This window comes from Syngnathus floridae, chromosome 22 (assembly GCF_059516105.1).
Source record: "Syngnathus floridae isolate MCC-2025c chromosome 22, RoL_Sflo_1.0, whole genome shotgun sequence".
Lineage (NCBI taxonomy): Eukaryota > Metazoa > Chordata > Actinopteri > Syngnathiformes > Syngnathidae > Syngnathus > Syngnathus floridae.
In genome coordinates, this window is record NC_142434.1 from 9,781,427 (window position 1) to 9,792,061 (window position 10,635).

Genomic DNA, 10,635 nt, shown 5'->3' on the forward strand with positions numbered 1-10,635 from the left:
GAGACCTGATAGGAAGTATTAAACGCTTAGTTAAATCAATACAAGTTGGTAATAAGAGCGAGTAATGTTGGTTGAACCGATGAATGAAGGTTGAAAGCAATTTAAATTATGACTTTGTATAAATACTAGATATTAACAGAACATCTACTGCGCGAAATGGGCAGAGTTTACTTGTTTGAGAAGGAGTGGCTTATTCAAAACTAAGATTTATTTAATCTGTTTGTTCCCAGGCAAAATTGGATGTGATGCAATTCCAAATTTCACCACATGATGGTGCCCAATTTTGACTTCATAGGACATATTAAACACTTAGCTTGTTATTATGTTCAAGGTAATCAGATTTGTTTATTATTCTAATGGCCTCTTCAAAACTATTCTGGATTACTACTTTGGATCTATTCTACATTACTTGGCAACAACATACTCTGTAACAGATTAGGCAGTATAATCATATCTGTTAACTTGAGAGTGCCCACACTCAATCTACTTATCGTGATGTGTTAAATCAATTACTGTTAGACATTATTTGTCTGATAATCTACCAAATCTTTGAATTGAAGAATTTGTGATTTAATTAATAGCTTGTTCAGGGTAATCAGACTTGTATATAATTCTAATGGCCTTCTTTTGAAAACTATTCTGAATTACAACTTTGGATCTTATATTACTTTGCAACAATCTACTCCGTGACAGATTAGGCAGTATAATCACATATGTTAACTTCAGTGCCCACACTGTATTTATTTATGGTTATTTGTTAAATCAAGTACTGTTAGACATGAAATAGGAAGTGTTTAACATAAATGTTATGGCTACTCACCATTGTAGCTCGCTCCTGGTCAATGATACGAGCCTCTTCTTGCAGTGGAAAACTTGCAGCCAACAAACACCGTGGAACCTAAAGGAATGAAATTAAACATTAACATTTCGCCTCGACCAATTTTCACACGTACAACGCAACGCGGCTACACTTCTGCTATTACAAACGTAAATCTCCTTAAACACAATGAGTGTTACTTACCGTGTACGCTCTAGACGGTCCAGTTGCAAGCAGAAAAATAAAGATATTTCTGTTGATAATCGTCGCTGCTCAGTGGCTCACGGCCATCGCGCCAACAGATTTGAATCGGAGGTTCGGGCAATTACGTCATATCCGCGGCACATGACTGCGACGTAATACCCGCTTATCTGAAACGGCAGTTAAAAGTAGAGTTACATCAAGTTTTCTTGGAACCTAAACGAATGAAAGAAAACTATCATTTGGCCACAACCAACATTCACAGATACAACACAACGTGCGGGGTTGAGGTTAAAGATTGAGTGAAGGGCCCTCGTTTTAAACTACTGTTTTGAAAAGGAGTGGGAACAAGTAAGACGTATTTAATTTATTTAATGGGAAGTAGTAAGACTTATTAAATTTATTTAATCTACTTTTCTTCCCAGGCAAAATTTGATGTGCTGCAATTCCAAATTTCCAAAGTGAATGAAGGAATGAAGTCCTTTAAATTATGATTTTGTACAAATACTAGGCATTAACACAAAATCGACGGCACAAAATGGGCAGACTTTACTTGTTTGAAAAGGACTGGTTACAAGACAGACTTTTTTAATTTATTTAATGGGAAGAAGACTTATTTAGTTTAATTGATCTATTTTTGTTCCCTGGCAAAATTCGATTTGCTGCAATTCCAAATTTCCAAAGTGAATGAAGGAAAGAAGTCGTTTAAATTATGATTTTGTTTAAATACTAGGCATAGACACAAAATCTACGGCACAAAATGGGCAGACTTTACTTGTTTGAAGAGGACTGGTTACAAGACAGACTTTTCTGATTTATTTAATGGGAAGAAGACTTATTTAGTTTATTTAATCTATTTTTGTTCCCTGGCAAAATTGGATTTGCTGAAATTGTATTTTGCCAAATCTTGCCTTGAGACCTGATAGGAAGTATTAAACGCTTAGTTAAATCAATACAAGTTGGTAATAAGAGCGAGTAATGTTGGTTGAACCGATGAATGAAGGTTGAAAGCAATTTAAATTATGACTTTGTATAAATACTAGATATTAACAGAACATCTACTGCGCAAAATGGGCAGAGTTTACTTGTTTGAGAAGGAGTGGCTTATTCAAAACTAAGATTTATGTAATCTGTTTGTTCCCAGGCAAAATTGGATGTGATGCAATTCCAAATTTCACCACATGATGGTGCCCAATTTTGACTTCATAGGACATATTAAACACTTAGCTTGTTATTATGTTCAAGGTAATCAGATTTGTTTATCATTCTAATGGCCTCTTCAAAACTATTCTGGATTACTACTTTGGATCTATTCTACATTACTTGGCAACAACATACTCTGTAACAGATTAGGCAGTATAATCACATATGTTAACTTGAGAGTGCCCACACTCAATCTACTTATCGTGATGTGTTAAATCAATTACTGTTAGACATTATTTGTCTGATAATCTACCAAATCTTTGAATTGAAGAATTTGTGATTTAATTAATAGCTTGTTCAGGGTAATCAGACTTGTATATAATTCTAATGGCCTTCTTTTGAAAACTATTCTGAATTACAACTTTGGATCTTATATTACTTTGCAACAATCTACTCGGTGACAGATTAGGCAGTATAATCACATATGTTAACTTCAGTGCCCACACTGTATTTATTTATGGTTATTTGTTAAATCAAGTACTGTTAGACATGAAATAGGAAGTGTTTAACATAAATGTTATGGCTACTCACCATTGTAGCTCGCTCCTGGTCAATGATATGAGCCTCTTCTTGCAGTGGAAAACTTGCAGCCAACAAACACCGTGGAACCTAAAGGAATGAAATTAAACATTAACATTTCGCCCGGACCAACATTCACACGTACAACGCAACGCGGCTACACTTCTGCTATTACAAACGTAAATCTCCTTAAACACAACGAGTGTTACTTACCGTGTACGCTCTAGGCAAAATTGGATGTGATGCAATTCCAAATCTATCTGAAACGGCAGTTAAAAGTAGAGTTACATCAAGTTTTCTTTTTTAATCAACACAATCATTTACAACCGTTGACCAGAAAGAATCGTCGAAATTCGACGTCCCCCACAAACGCCACGCTCACTCGCTTTTCAGGGCAACAAAAGTACTTCTTTTTAAAAACGATGAGTTGTACTTACCGTGTACGCTCTGGACGGTCCAGTTGCAAGCAGAAAATAAAAATATTTCTCTTGTTAGTCGTATGTTACCATCCGCTGTGTCTTTGTCAACATCGCCGCCATTTTCCTACTTCCTGCTGCGAGCCACGCCCACGGATTTAAATTTGGGCGGAAGCTCTTTCCATTGGCGTCGTTTTCGCGTATAGCAAATCCGATTGGTTGGGAAGGGTGCACGGTTATGCAGCCGAGGGGTCCTGTGATCGGTGGGATGTAAAGTAGGCGTCGACGTCACGTCCGCGTCACGTGACCACGACGTGGCAGACGTCATATAGCAACCGCTGTTTTGTTTAGTAGACTTACAGTTGTTATGCATTGACATAATGGCGCACACACCAAATAGATTTAAATAAATTAAATAATTCTTCTGCCCACTCTCTTTTAAACAAGTTAACTCTCCCCGCGGATTTGAATTCCGGCGAAAGTTACGCCCATCGACGTCACGTATGTCACGTGACCACGACGTGGCAGATGTCATATAGCAACCGCTGTTTTGTTTAGTAGATTTACAGTTGTTATGCATTGGCATAATGGTGTGCACTCAAAATAGATTTAAATAAATTAAATATTTCTTCTGCCTACTCCCTTTTAAACAAGTTAACTCTGCCCACGTCCATTGACGTCTTGTCTGCGTCACGTGACCACGACGTAGCGACGTCATATAGTAACCGCTGTTTTGACCAGTAGACTTAGTTATTATGCGTTGACATAATGGCGCACTGGTTAGCATGGCCACCTCTTAAGCATGATGATGCGGGTTCGACGCCTGATCAATGTTAGCATGGAGTGAGCTGAAGTGCATGGCGCTGAAGATTTGAATCTTTGAAATGCGCTGAGGTCTGACATATCAGGCAGAATGGTTTGCCATCACGTTCAACAAAAAATAGAAACTTTCCCACTCTGATTAAAACGTCCTGTGTTCATCTACGTATTTTCGTTTTGCTGTGCATCTTTTCCCTGCCATTTCGAGAGCCCAATTGACACTCATAGTTTAAAGAAATGTGTTTGCCCATCCTACTTTGTGGAATTTCACCACATGCGCTTTTGACCAAAATACCAAATTGAACTCAAGTGAAGCCAACACGCACAACCCCCCCCCCCCACACACACACACACACACACACACACAAATGTTGATATGAACATAAAAGAGCCGCATGCGGTTCGTGAGTTGCGGCTTGGCCAAACCTGTACTATACAACTTTATTTGTATAAAATTTTCACAACAGCTGTCACACAAACAAAGCGGGAAAAACCGAAGACGTGCGTGTTCCGCCCACGCTGGATTTATTTGCACCTTTGAAAAGACACCGTATTGCCGCAGATGTGGCAAAGAGTACTTTTGGGCATCTGAGACGGAAGGATGTCCAAAGCATCACGTCACCTGCTCTGGTAGGCATGGTGGTGGGACGTTGAGGTCAACCGCTTTGGGGTTGGCTGAATCTTTGATCGCAGGATGCCACACACTTGAAGACAGAAGCAGAAAAGCAGAGCTAAATGCAAAATGTACTCACCGGTGACTCCAATTTTTTTCCCCCCTGAAGAAACAGCTGGACGGGTGGCCCCGGCTGGCCAGTGGGACTCTTGTTATTCTGACCCTTTTTAATGCGCGTTTGGGGCAACAACCGTTTTTTGTGGCGCTCTCTTCTGGTTCAAAAGTGCCCTGCATGTGAATTTGCTTTTCCTGCCTTCTGATTGGATGAGCGCCGGTGTGACGCGGTGCCTCTGTCACCGTGGCGGGGGGTATACGTTGGCATCGGAGCGTCTGCCAACGTCTGAGACCGGCTGGCAGTGTATCGGAGGTGTCGAGTGCGGTGCCGCTGGAGCTCACTCACCAGCTGGTGTTAGGGCCACAGAATGAAGGCCAAGGAGAAGAATAGAAAGAGAAACAGAAACTTCTCCTCCAATTGTTTGATTTGTCTCTTCTGAGCTTCGATGAATTCTTTCAGCTCTTTGTTCCTCTAGGACGGACAAATGGAAAGTGGCATTCAAAAGCCAGTAAGCGTGCAAGTAAGTGCCGGGCTGGCTTTGGGCCCTTACCTGTTGCGCGCTGTGCAGCAGATCCATTCTCTCTTGGAGGATGCAAGCGTCGCGCTCCCTCAACTCGCACATCAGGGCTCGCTTCCATTGGTCCACGGCGCTCCTAAGCTCTTCTCTCTGATCCGCCGTCAGCACGTCATTCACGCCAGCGTGGCTGGCTTTTTCGCCGTCCGTGGCGGGGCAGTCCCGCTGCGGTAGCGCCTCGTACAACATGGCCTCCAGCTCCAGGATCCTCTGGGCCGCAATCCTCGTCCATCAGTGGTCCGGCGGGAGATTTGAGGGCGGCTTACCTTATGAGCCTGGTCCATGGAACACTTCCTGAAGTCCAACTCTTCATCCAGGTAGCCCTTCTGCTTGCAGAACATATCCTAGCACAGCTCAAGGTCAGAATTGTTGGGGCACATTGCCGGAGTTCCCCTTGGCTGATGTCGCGTGTCTGTCTACCTTCTCACTTTCAATGTCCAACATCTTCTGTTGAAGTGCTGACTTGGTCACTTTGATGTATTCTAACCACTGAGGAAAGGCTGCTGTCACATAAGCAGAATGCGAGAGCGTGCGTGGACGTGCGCGTTACCTTCTCGGCTAGGGTGAGAAGGGTCCTGGCGTGAATCACGACCACCTGCTCCTCGTTGGTGAGATTCTGCAAGAGCCCAAAGGCACAGCGTCAACAAGCTTCTTTCAGCGCAAAGCCTTCCAAAAGTCACATTTGAGCCGCCGAGTCTCGTGGAGTGCGAACATAAGGAGTTCGACATACACTTACGGCGTTATAGCCCAGGATGTCCAGCTTCTTCATCAGATCACTGATGACGATGTCCGGGGGAAAGGCGCAAGGAGCAATGTAAGGTGTTCTGGGACCTCGGGTTAAGGTTAGGGTTGCGAGGGACGCCTTACGTACGCTCACGCCCTCGGCCTCGCAGTAGATCTGCAAAGGGCTGAGGCCGTCTGGGAAACGGACTTGCAGAAACTTCAAGACGGGGGAGCGCCACTCCCTCTCCTGAAAGGCAGAGGCATGCATCCGTCCGTCCGTCCGTCCGTCCGTCACATCTCTGGCCTCAACACGCTTGTGCGAGTCTTCCCACCTCCAGCTCCAGGATGCGGAACTCAAGCAGTTCGTTTTGGTCTCGGATATCCTGGATGTGCTCTTTCAGACGCGCTTCTTCCGCCTCCATCCGCCTGACCTGAAAAGACAGTCAGACCTCATCTGCGGGGCTTCCCGACAGGTGTGACGCCAAGCGACTCCGCCCAGCGCCTTTCTTTCCGTCACCTTTTCGGCCAACTGCTGATTGCTCTGACGCAGCAGCTGCTTCTCCTCCACCCACTTGACATTCTAGAAGAGACAAACGCGTGGACAGCTTTGGAATGTTGTGTCATTTTCATCCACAAATTCTTTGGTTGACTGGAAAATGACATTTGCTTTTCTCCGCATTTTCCCAGCCACGTTCGGGGGTGGGGGTTGGTCCAGTAATGCCAGACGGATGAGTGACTGAAGAATGTAGCTATTTTGTCTGAGAAAAAGGTGTGCTCATTGATGAGCTTACCTGTCCTTGTTGCTTCAGCGCTGACTCCAGATCTGCTACTCTGCTTTGATAGTGACCCATTTCTACCATCAGCTTTTCTCTGGTCTGAAAGGAGGAGGAGGGAGGCTCCTCCTCCTCCTTTCAGACCAGAGAACACCCGAGGCTGGGTGAGAACGGGGAGGCTGCGACCCGGCCGGGGGTTGCGGGAAGGGGCGCCACCTTGATCTCCTTCTCGGCGTCGTAGTCCCCTTCGCTGGTCTGGGCTAGCAGAGCGTAGGCTCGTTGCAGCGCTTGATATTCTTGCGTCAGCTGGCGGTAGCGAAGCTCCGCCTCTTCATGCACACACCAATGCAACACAGCACTAGTACCAGAATCAGTCAGACCGGCGACAAAGCACCCGCGACGCAAAGGCGAGTCCGATTCCAGGCTGAAGAGGAATGTTTGGTGCCAATACGCTGGCAGAAATGGCGGGCTACCTCTTCGGGTTCCGTGTCGGGGGTTCTGTCGGTGTGAAAAGACAAGGACGATCCGTCCGAGTCCACCAACACGTCTTCGTCGTAGCCGTAAAATGTTTCGATGACCTGCGGGCGCGGAAGCAAACATCTCTCTGAACAAACTGAAGCGACACCTCACGATGAATCGACGAGAGGAACGATAGCGAGAAAAAGGCCATTTCATCTTGCGCAACACCAAGCAGCCGCAAACAAACAGACTCACCTTGCAGGACCTCACGCTTTGTTCCTCCTCAGAGATTCTCGACGTCGGTATCGTAGCAGCAAATCTCTCTCCTGTCGACACAAATAATCCGCCTTTGAGATTCTTCGGATGCAAAGGGAACGAACGGCTCCGGCGCAGAAACAAACGCGACTCACAATGACATTTCTGACATGAGCTCCTGTCTCCAGAGCCTGAAAAACACGTCACCGGCGATGATTGGAGGGACGCTCGTCTTTTCCAAAAGTGACAACTACAGGGTGTGTCAGGGTTTTCCAGATTATCTTTATCGTATCATTGTGTTGCTTTGACTTTGACTGCGACCTGTAATAAATAATATTATTTATCCCTTATTTATCCCTATCGCTTATCCCTTCCTACACAAAGTTGTAAAACACCCCTTGCTATGTTTTGACTAGAGGTCAAGGGCTTCCTCTATTCAATCCACTCTTACACCCACCCTGTTTCTCTTAATTAAAATGCTCGTGCAGGAGCCGAGAGTCAGACTTCATTCGTACAACGGATGGACTCTCCACCTGCAGGTGTCCAAAAGAACTTACTTGTCTCCCGTGTGGTTCTTGCAAAATAAGTTGGAGCGAGCGCAACTCTAACAGGGTGCATTTTGCCACTAGCTGCCTACGGACAATGACGTCGCGCTCGCGGCTCATGGTTGACGGGCTGAGCAGCCGGGCAAGTCCGTCGTTTTCAGCGCACAGCGAGTGGCAAAGGCGCTGACAAAACGGGAGCTTTGAGCTGCTGAAAACGGCAAAACAAGTCTAAAGCGTGTTCAAACGCGTGCGCACAATGCTCCTGCTTGAAAGGTCGGAATTTAAGGGGCCAATTTTTTGGATGGCGGCCGCCGGCCAAGCTTTGGACGGAAAAGGTTTCCTGGCGACAGCGAGCGAGCGCGGCGCTGCCGTACGTGCACCGAGTCGCCTGCCTGAAGACCTTGGACAAGTCGTCGATGATGTGCCGCTGCTCCACAACTTGAAGGAACTCCATTTCACCGTCCTGCTGGCCGCAACCGCGGTCCAGGTCATTGAGCGAACTAGGCCTTCTCTGTGGAACACAAATGCAGTGGACTCTGTTGGCACGCCGCCGTTGTCCGCGTCGACTTACCAAGCTTGCCATCTCCTCGTTCTCCTGGGTGACAAAGCGCACTTTGTTTTCAAGGCGACACAGCACCAGCGAGAGTTCTTCATTCTTCCTGCTCAGGCGTTTGTTTTTGTACAGGAGTGGCAGAAACTGGCTTTCTGTTTCTCTCAGTCGCTTTAGCTGCAAGCATGAAGTGCGGGATGTGAAAGACGCACAACACGCGGGCCAGAACGTATCCATTCCTTTTGCATCGGTTTGAACGGAATCGTGCCTTTGGCTCCCAATAAAAGACATCTACCAGGCAACCGACTCGCCGCGCCGCTCAACTAATAAGCAAGCGCAATGGGTGCCTCGCTGGATGGCGCGCATCAAACGTAGCGCAAACCTTCAAGCGTGCCGTCAATAAATTACCAGTTCATTGCGCTCTTCAGAAAGCAGGGCGTTTCGATCCTCCAGTTTCCTGATGACTGCGCTGAGCTCAGCGATTTTCAGATGAAACCGTCGCGTGTCCCGATCCTCCTGAGACTGAAAACGCCCCGCAACACACACACACAAGCACTCGTTCAAAGTTCAAAACTGTTTTTGTGCTACCTTCCTCCAGCAACGAACTAAGTCATGCGTACTGCAAGTGTGTGATGAGGTGGCTTACGCAATGAAGAGGATTGCTAGTAGCGGCGTTGACCCCACTTCCAGGGTAGTTTAGGCCCGCCCTTTGGGAATCCCTCAGGGCAGCGATCTGCTGCTCGGCAGCCTGAGTCTGCAGCTGAAGGCGGTGGACGTGGCCGGCCCCAGGGCTTCATCCAAAACACTAACCGCTCTGTCTTTCAGCTTGATCTCATCCGTCTGGATGTACAAACGGGGAGCGCTCAGGCAGGCGGGCAAACTCATTTGCCAGAATTGTGACAAAAACAAAGAGAGCAACCGGCCAATTTTTTTCTTGAATCGACTAGAACACCTTTGCTGTGACAAAAGCGAAGCGAGCAACCGGACATTTTCTTCTTGTGAAATAGAATAGAATAGAATGCCTTAGGTGTCATTGCACTGCAGGTATACAACGAAATTGGGAACATAGCCACGCACCGCGCATCTGATCAGTCCTACCAGTCGGCGGATCTCCCTCTCGCAGTCTCTCTTGGTTCGGCTCAGCTCCTCCCGATGCTGGTGATGAGCCGATCGGAGCTCGGCCGCTCGGGACTGCCAGGCCTGCTGGGCCGCTGCCAGGGCTTCTTCCGCGCTCCTGGTGGAGGCGACACCGCTCGGTCTCCCGACACCGCCGCGTCTCCTCCACCTCCGCCAGCAAAGCGCCCCCCCTCCTCACCTGAGCAGACATTGCGCCACACCGGGCCGTTGAGACCGCAACGGAGCGCCGCGACGCTTACTGGGGACAAGCTACACAATACGGTCGCGGCCGCATCGAAGCCCGACGTGGCGTGCGGATAGTCAGACACGGATAGAGCGGATCACCTTGTCCATGGAGCCGTCCCTCAGGCTGAGGACCAAGGCATTCAGTCGCTGGATCTCTCCATCTTTGATTTTGATCACTCTCATCAGCTCCATTTCATGCTGCCGCAGTAATGTCTCCCTGGTAATGGCTAACTCTTTCTGCTTCTCCTCATGGAGTTTGCTTTTGAGTTCCGTCATGGCGGCGGTGGCACGGTGGTGCTCCGCCCGCAGGTCCTGACTTCTCTCTCTCTCCAGACAGCTGACCTGACATGACTTAGACTTAGACTTAGACAAACTTTATTGTCATCTTGTCTGCACATGGTGCATACAAAACGAAATTCCGTTGCATACGTCTTACAACAAAGTAGTGATATTGCAGTTGAATAGAAGTAACATATCCTATGACAATATATATATATACATATACTATATATATATATATATATATATATTAAAAATAAGTATAAAGTGCAGCAGTGATAATTATGCAATAGTGCAAGTAGGCAAAACAGTATTCAAGAGTGTGCAGAGGAATGCTAAACCATGTATTAAACTTCTATTTAAAGGGTTTATACAAGTTCAGTAAAGTTGGTAGTGCGAGATAGTGCAAGAT

General features: G+C 46.6%; 1 long non-coding RNA gene across 2 annotated transcripts; it reads right to left on the reverse strand.

Annotated features, from left to right (window-relative positions):
• Window positions 1–6,950: 6,950 nt before the first annotated feature.
• LOC148379576 (uncharacterized) lies at window positions 6,951–9,831 on the reverse strand. 2 transcript variants are annotated; one of them, XR_015855404.1, is made up of 6 exons: window positions 9,681–9,831; window positions 9,229–9,422; window positions 8,991–9,104; window positions 7,488–8,759; window positions 7,247–7,351; window positions 6,951–7,102 (listed from the first exon to the last, which is right to left on the reverse strand). It is a non-coding gene; the product is annotated as an uncharacterized LOC148379576 (long non-coding RNA). The 2 variants fall into 2 exon arrangements; XR_015855403.1 differs by having other exon boundaries at window positions 6,951–7,351.
• Between the last annotated feature and the right edge of the window lie 804 nt (window positions 9,832–10,635).